This window comes from Grammomys surdaster, unplaced genomic scaffold (genome assembly GCF_004785775.1).
Source record: "Grammomys surdaster isolate TR1022 unplaced genomic scaffold, NIH_TR_1.0 233, whole genome shotgun sequence".
Classification (NCBI taxonomy): domain Eukaryota; kingdom Metazoa; phylum Chordata; class Mammalia; order Rodentia; family Muridae; genus Grammomys; species Grammomys surdaster.
The window spans coordinates 11,309-19,061 of record NW_021604678.1 but is presented as its reverse complement, the minus strand read 5'-3'; the positions used below and the strand labels follow the sequence as shown (position 1 = coordinate 19,061).

Sequence of the window (7,753 nt, the reverse complement as noted above, 5' to 3'; positions counted from 1 at the left end):
GGGGAGGTCATCACTATTCTAGACAGTGGGGGAGACATCCCTGTGGAGGACAGTGGGGATGATGTCCCTGTTGTGTACAGTGGGGAGGAGGTCCCAGTGGTGGACATCGGGGAGAATATTCATGCGGTGAGCAGTGGGGAGGATGTCCCTGTTTAGGACAGTGAGGAGAATTTCCCTGAGGTGGACAGTGAAGACTATATCCCTGTGGTGGACAATGAGGAGGATGTCCCTGTGGTGGACAGTTAGGAAGATGTACCTGTTTTGGACAGTGTAGACTATGTCACTTTGGTGTACAGTGAGGAGGATGTCCCTGTGATGGACAATGGGGATGATGTCCTTCTGGTGGACTGTAGTCAGGCTGTCCCTCTGGTGGACAGTGAAGAGGAAATCCGTGCTTTGGACATGGAGGAGCAAATTCGTGTGGTGGACAGTGGGGACAATGTCCCTGTGTTGGACAGTAGGGAGGATATCTCTGTTTTGGACAGTGTTGAGAAAATACCTGTGGTGGATTGTGGGGATGATGTCCCTGTCGTGGACAGTGAGGAAGATGTCCCTGTGGTGGACATTGGGGAGGATGTCCCTGTGATGGACTTTGAGGAGGATGTCCCTGTGATGGACAGTAGGGAAGACCTTACTGTGGTGGACAGGGGGGAGTTTGTCCATGTTGTGGAGAGTGAGGAGGTCGTCCGTATAGTGTACAGTGGGGAGAATGTCCCTGTGGTGGTCAGTGAGGAGGAAACCACTGTGGTGGACAGTGGGGAGAATGTCACTGTGGTAGACAGTGGGGGAGACATCCATGTCGAGGACAGTGGGACAATGTTCCTGTGGTGCACAGTGGGGAGGATGTCCCAATGGTGGACAGTGGGGAGGATGTCCCTGTGGTGGGAATTGGGGAAGATGTCACTGTTTTGGACAGTGAGGAGCATTTTCCCCATGGTGGATAGTGAAGAGGATGTCCCTGAGGTAAGCAGTGAGGAGGATGTCTCTGGTGGACAATGGGGAGGATGTCCCTGAGGTGGACTGTGGGGAGGATATTTATGTGGTGGACATTGGGGAGGATTTCCCTGTTTTGGACAGTGAGGAGCATATCCTGTGGTGGACACTGGGATAGATGTCACTGTGGTGGACAGTGGGAAGGAAATCCCTGTGGTGAACAGTGGGGAGGATGTCACTGTGGTGGACAGTGGGAGGGAAGTCCCTGTGGTGAACAGTGGGGAGGATGTCACTTTGGTGGACAGTGCGGGGGACATCATTGTGTTAGACAGTGGGGAGGATGAACCTGTTTTGACAGTGAGGGGCACATCACAGTGGTGGACAGTGGGGACTATGTCCCTGTAGTGAACAGTCGAGAGGTTGTTCCTGTTGTGGACAGTGGGGGTGGTGGGGAGTTGCTTTGGTAGTCAGTGTGGGAGATGACCCTGTGGTGGACAGTGGGGAGGATGTCCCAGTGGTGTCCATTGTAAAGTATGCCTTGTGGTAGACATTGGGGAGGATGTCCCTCTGGTGGACATTAGGAAGGATGTCCCTGTGGTGGATAGTGGGAGGATGACCCTGTTTTGTACAGTGAGGAGCACATCCTGTGGTGGAGAGTGGGGTGGATTTCACTGTGGTGGACACTGGGGAAAATGTCCCTGTGGTGGACAATGAGGAAAATTTCCCTGTGGTGGACAATGAGGAGAATTTCCCTTTGATGGACAGTGGGGAGGATGTCCTTGAAGTGGACAGAGGGGAGGATGTCCCTGTGGTGGACAGTGAGGAGGCCGACCATGTGGTGGACAGTGGGGTCAATGTCCCTTGGTGGACAGTGGGGAGGATCTCTCTGTGGTGGACAGAGATGAGTTTTCGCTGTGGTGGACAGAGGAAGAATTTCCCTATTGTGGGCGGTGAAGAGGATGTCCCTGTGGTGGACAGTAGGGGGGCGACACTGTGTAGTCAGTGGGTGGGATGTCACTGTGGTGTACAGTGGATAGGATGTCCCATTGGTGTACATTGGGAGGATGTCCCTTTGGTGGACAGTGGGGAGGATGTTCCAATGGTGAACAGTTAGAAGCACATCCCTGTGGTAGGCAGTGGGGAGGATGTACCTTTTGTGGACAGTGAAGAGAATGTCCCTGTGTTACACTTGGTGAGGAATTCCCTGTTTTGGACAGTGAGAAGCACATCTCTGTGGATGGACAGTGGGGAGGATGTCCCTGAGGTCTAGAGGGAGGAAGATGTCCTTGTTTTGGACGTGGCTTGCAAGTCCTTCCAAGTCAGTACCGACGAGTCCTCAGTCGCGGCTTCCATACTGTGCTTTAGAGGCCTTGGTCGAGGCTTCCAAGTCCGTGCCAGCGAGTCCTCGGTCACGGCTTCCAAGTTAGTGCTGATGAGTCCTCAGTCGCATCTCCCAAGTCCGTGCCAATGAGTCCTCAATCGCGGTTTACAAGTCCGTGCCAAAGAGTCCTCTGACGCAGCTTCCAAGTTCATGCCAACTAGTCCTCGGTCGCGGCCTGCAAGTCCATTCGGACCAGTACTTGGTCGTGGCTTGCAAGTCCGTGCCAATGAGTCCTAGGTTGCAGCTTCCAAGTCAGTGTCGACGAGTCCTCTCTCGCAGCTTCCAGTTCCGTGCAGACGAGTCCTTGGTCGCAGCTTCCAAGTCAGTGTGGACGAGTCCTCGGTGGTGGCTTCTTAGTCCGTGCCAACGAGTCCTCGATCACGGCTTCTGAGTCCTGAGTCCATTTGGATGAATCAGCTGTCGTGACTTCCGAGTCCATGCCGAGGAGTCCTCGGTTGTGGCTTCCTAGTCTGTGCTGAGTCCTCGGTGGTGGATTGCAAGTGCGTGTGGATGAGTCCTTGGTTGCGGCTTCCAAGTCTGTGTCGACAAGTACTCGGTTGGAGCTTTCAAGTCCGAGCCAACAAGTCCTGGGCCATGGCTTGCAAGTCCATTCGGATGAGTCCTCGGTGGCAGCTTCCAAGTCTGTGCTGATGAGTCCTCAGTCGCGGCTTCCAAGTCCTTGCCAATGATACTTCAGTCGTGGTTTCAAAGTCTGTGCTGACGAGTCCTTGGTTGTGACTGAGGACTTGTCAGCACGCACTTGAAAGCCGAGACTGAGGAATTGTCCACACAGACTTGCAAGAAGTCCATCGGTCCACCTGGAAGTCGTGACTTAGGACTTGTCAGCATGGATGTGGAAGCCAGGACAGAGGACTCATTGGCACGGACCTGGAAGCTGTGACAGAGTACTTGTCCACACGGACTTACAAGCTGCGACCAAGGGTTCCTCGGTACAGACTTGGAAGGCACAACCGAGGACTCGGATCCACACGGATTCGGAAACCACAACAGGGGACTCATTGACAAGGACTCGGAAGCTTCGAATGAGGACTCGTCAACACGGTCTCAGAAAACGTGACTGACTACTCGTCTACACAGATTCAGAAGCCGTGAGCAAGGTATCATCGACTTGGACTCGGAAACCGCGACCAGGGACTCGTCAATGTGGACTCAGAAACCGGGACCAGGGACTAGTTGACGTGGACTCGGAAACTGCGACCGAGGACTCGTCAACACAGATAAGGAAGCCTCGACCGAGGACTCATTGACACGGACTCGGAAGCTGCAACTGAAGACTCATAGACATGAGGCCGCGACTGGGGACTCATCGTGGACTCGGAAGCCGCAACAGAATACTCTTTGACACAGACTCAAAAGCCGCGACCGAGGACTTGTCGATACAGACTCGGAAGCCTTGATGAACTACTCGTCTCAAAAAGGATTCGAAAACCGCTACCAGGGACTCGTTGACGCAGACTCGGAAACTGCAACCGAGGATTCATCAACGTGGACACGGAAACACTCGACCGATCGACACAGACTCGGATATAGGGACATAGGAATTGTCGATGCAGACTTGGAAACCGCGACTGTGGCCTCATCTATGGGGACATAGAAACTGTGACAAGGGACTCGACTCAGACTCGAAACCATGACCGAAAACCTCTACCGGGGACTTGTCTCGTAAACCTCAACCGAGGCCTGGTCGGCGTGGACTCGGAAACCCCGACTGAGGACTCGTTGATGTGGAATCGGAAACTGTGACTCGGACTCGGATATTGGGACTAGGACTCTTTGATGCAGACTCGGAAGCCGTGACCATGGAATCACCAGCGCAATCTGTCTCTTTGTCGAGTCGTGGACTCCCAAACCACAACCGAGGACGACTCATGGATGGGGACACGGAAACCTGGACCAAGGACTCGTAGATGCGGTCTCGGATTCTGCGACACAGGACACCTCTATGCAGACTCGGAAACTGCATCTGAAGATTTGTCAAAGCGGACTCGGATATTGGGACCTAGGACTCGTCAACACGGACTCAGAAACTGAGACCAGGGACTTGTTGACTCGGACTCGGAAACCGTTGGGGACTCGGCAACTTGAGATAATTTTTATCTCAAGTTTTTCCAATAATGTCTTCAAATTTATCCAACATTTTTCCATGCAAATATTCAATTTTATCACAAATTTTCCAAAAGTCACATGCAATTTCACATAAAAATTTTCCTGGTCAATCTTTAATTTTTTTCACCTTTTTTGATAAATTTCAACATTTTCATACTTTTTTGTATTTGTTATCATTTTATAATTTTTTATATGTTTTATATTTTTCCATCAGATTTTCACACATTATCTTAATTTTTATTACTAGTTTTTTCAACAAAGTCTTCAATTTTATTCAACATTTTTTGATGCAAATATTTAATTTTATCAGAAATTCTCCAAAAATCACATGCAATTTCACATCAAAAATTTCCTTGTCAATCTTCAGTTTGTTCACCTCTTTTCATGAATTTCAACTTCTTCATATTTTTTGTATTTTTCATCATATAATTAATTTTTTATATGTTTTATATTTTTCCTTCAACTTTTCACACCTTTTCTTAATATTTATCTCAAGTTTTTTCGACAATATCTTCAATTTTATCCAAGATTTTTCCATGCAAATATTCAATTTTATCACAAAATTTCCAAAAATCCCATGCAATTCCACATCAATATTTTCCTGCTCAACCTTCATTTTTTACACCTTTTTTCATAAGTATCAACTCTTTCATACTTTTTTGAATTTGTTATCATTTAATTAATTTTTTATATGTTTTATAATTTTTCCATCAAATTTTCACTCTTTTTTTTTTGACCTGGGGAAGATGTTTACAATATAATAAGTGAAAAACTGGTTACAAAACTGTGTACAACAGGAGCCCATTTTTATAAAAATATACATATTTATCAAAGTAAAAGGACAAATGAATTTATCAAAATATTAACATTGTTGTTTCAACACAGTAGGATGACTGCTGATTTTGCTTAACCATCATCTCCCGTTCTTTCCTATGTGCATTTTCTACAAGTTGAAAGGGGATGTAGGGGAAGAGCGAGTTATTTAATTTCTGACTAGCCAGCTGTGTTCTACAAGACTCCTGGCAAAGTGGCCGTTCAGCCTGGACCTAGGAACTGCTTTTTGTCCATTGGAGTCCCCCAGAGTCTCCCAAAGTTCCTTCTAGACAAAAAAGCCACTTTCTTCTAGAGCAATAAACCATTTCTGATAGGGCTAAAACTACCACAGCACATACACCAAAATTCAAAATGAGTATTACTAAAAATATTAGATGAGAACATAGAAATCTTCACTTTAAAAAGAACCCAAGTACACACCACTAAGCTGTCCCAAGTCACATCACCTAATGTTAGTTTGCTGCAGATAGCATGACAGCAAACCAGAAGGCTCCCGAGTCACATGATTCGAAGTGCTCACTGCTCTCCTGATTGTTCACTCCCTTCCCTCTGGCAGCTTCTGCACAGAACCATGCCCACTGCTCAGTTCCCATGGGCTAACAGGAACCTGCCCTTTCCATGAAGGTAAAATGACAGTCAATGGACTGAAAATGAAACCTCTCTCTTCATGAAGAAGACTGTAACACTCAAAGAAAGGGACCATTTCAGGAGTGCTAAGACCACACCAAAGGGAAATGAACTCTAACACCACGACAGTAACCGAAGCTGCCTGAACAGCCATGGGCAGCGATGGGCACCGGGGTTAACAGGCCGGACAACACTTGCTTCTGCATCCAACTTAATTATTCAGTTACATTTTTTTAAAAAATGACGTTGCTTAAGCTATGACTGTTTTACCAAAAAAATTGTTTTCAATAAATAAATGCAAAACATCTAGCTAAGTTACCATGCAAGATTATAGCCAAGACAAACTCAAATTTATAATAAAGGCAACTTCCATTCAAAATGAACTCTACCCTTCTATTTTATTAAAAGGGTAAACATTATGAATTAACCCAGCCGCTTGCTTGAATTACAAAATAACATGATTCAATATGAAAACAAGAAACTGTCTACAAATCTCTGACAGTAATAAATTGCAATATACAATGCAATTTATACATACATACAGAGCAACAAACTCTCGTACAAAACAAAAATATTTTAATACCTTTAAAATCCAATTTTTTTCTTTTAAAATCATTCATGAAAAAGATTCTCAAGTCAGAATTAACACCTCAATTAGTCAAGCATCAGGAAGCGACATTACAGCTACTTATTGTACAAGGAGGCGCCTCCACCCTCACTTCCTCCCAATGCCTCTGCTCCAGACTCTGTCAGTCTCTCTCCACACAAGCCCGCCTCTCCATCCTTTCTTCAGATCACGAAAACTGAATTTGCTGGACACCAGAAATCTGTTGATAGGACGTTGTGTAAACCGTAACATTTTGTTGTTGACCATCTGCAGTTATTAAGCCAGTCGGTAACTGGTTAGTGAATGCCTCCTCTGCGAGCTCCTCGCTGAGTCCATCTGTAGAGGAGACTGCTCCACCGATGCCCTTCTCTCCTTTCGTGGCCTCTCTGAACTTCTGAAGGTACAGTGTCAGAGGCTCCACGTAGCTGTCAAAGCCTAGAGTGGACATAGCAAACAAAATGTCCTCCCCATTGATTGTCTTTCGCTTCTCCTGATGACACTTTTTGCTTGCTTCGGACATTATGAAGATTGTAAATTCACTCACACATTCCTGAACACATTCTTTGGCATCTTTTGCTACCTTTCCTCTTTGAGGTATGGCATTTTTCATTATCCTAGCCACATTTGCAATTGGAAGATAAATATCTTGTTCTCTGAAACTTTCTTTTGAACCATTTGTATCTTCATGATCATTCATGCTGTCCTCAGTATCATCATGGGGGCTGGATCACATAACGACTTCCTCCGATGTAGTCTGCAGAAATCCCTTATTGAGAAGCATCTGTTGTAGAGCTGTCACCATCCATTGTCATGAAATACTGTCAGAATTGTGTATCAGTGGTGTTCTCAAACACCTGTCAAAAAGGTGGTAGATCCTTGTCCAATTTTAACCTTCGGGGCAAGTCCGGGGGCCAGCCAGCCGCCAGATGGCTGCATGCTGTAGGCGCGGAGCGGGCGGGGGGGGGGCCCGCCAGGCCGCTCGTTCCTCGCGGGGACCCGCCACCTCGGCTGGGGTGCCAGGGCGGCCCCGAGGAGCGCATCCCCCCGTCCCCCGCCCCCCACGCCCAATGCACGCGGCAGCCGGGAGGCAAGAGACAAAGCGGCCGCTCCGGGGCATCGCACTCTCCGCCCGCGGGCTCCCCGGACAAAATGGAGCGGCTGCCGCTGCGAGAACACCGCAGTCGCCGGGTAAAGCCTGGGCTTGCGGCCCTGCGCACAAAGCGTCGGCCGCTCCGCGCCTGGCA

General features: G+C 47.8%; 1 pseudogene; it reads right to left on the bottom strand.

Moving 5' to 3' along the window:
• Window positions 1-6,696: 6,696 nt before the first annotated feature.
• Window positions 6,697-7,321, bottom strand: LOC114626361 (annotated as a pseudogene).
• Between the last annotated feature and the right edge of the window lie 432 nt (window positions 7,322-7,753).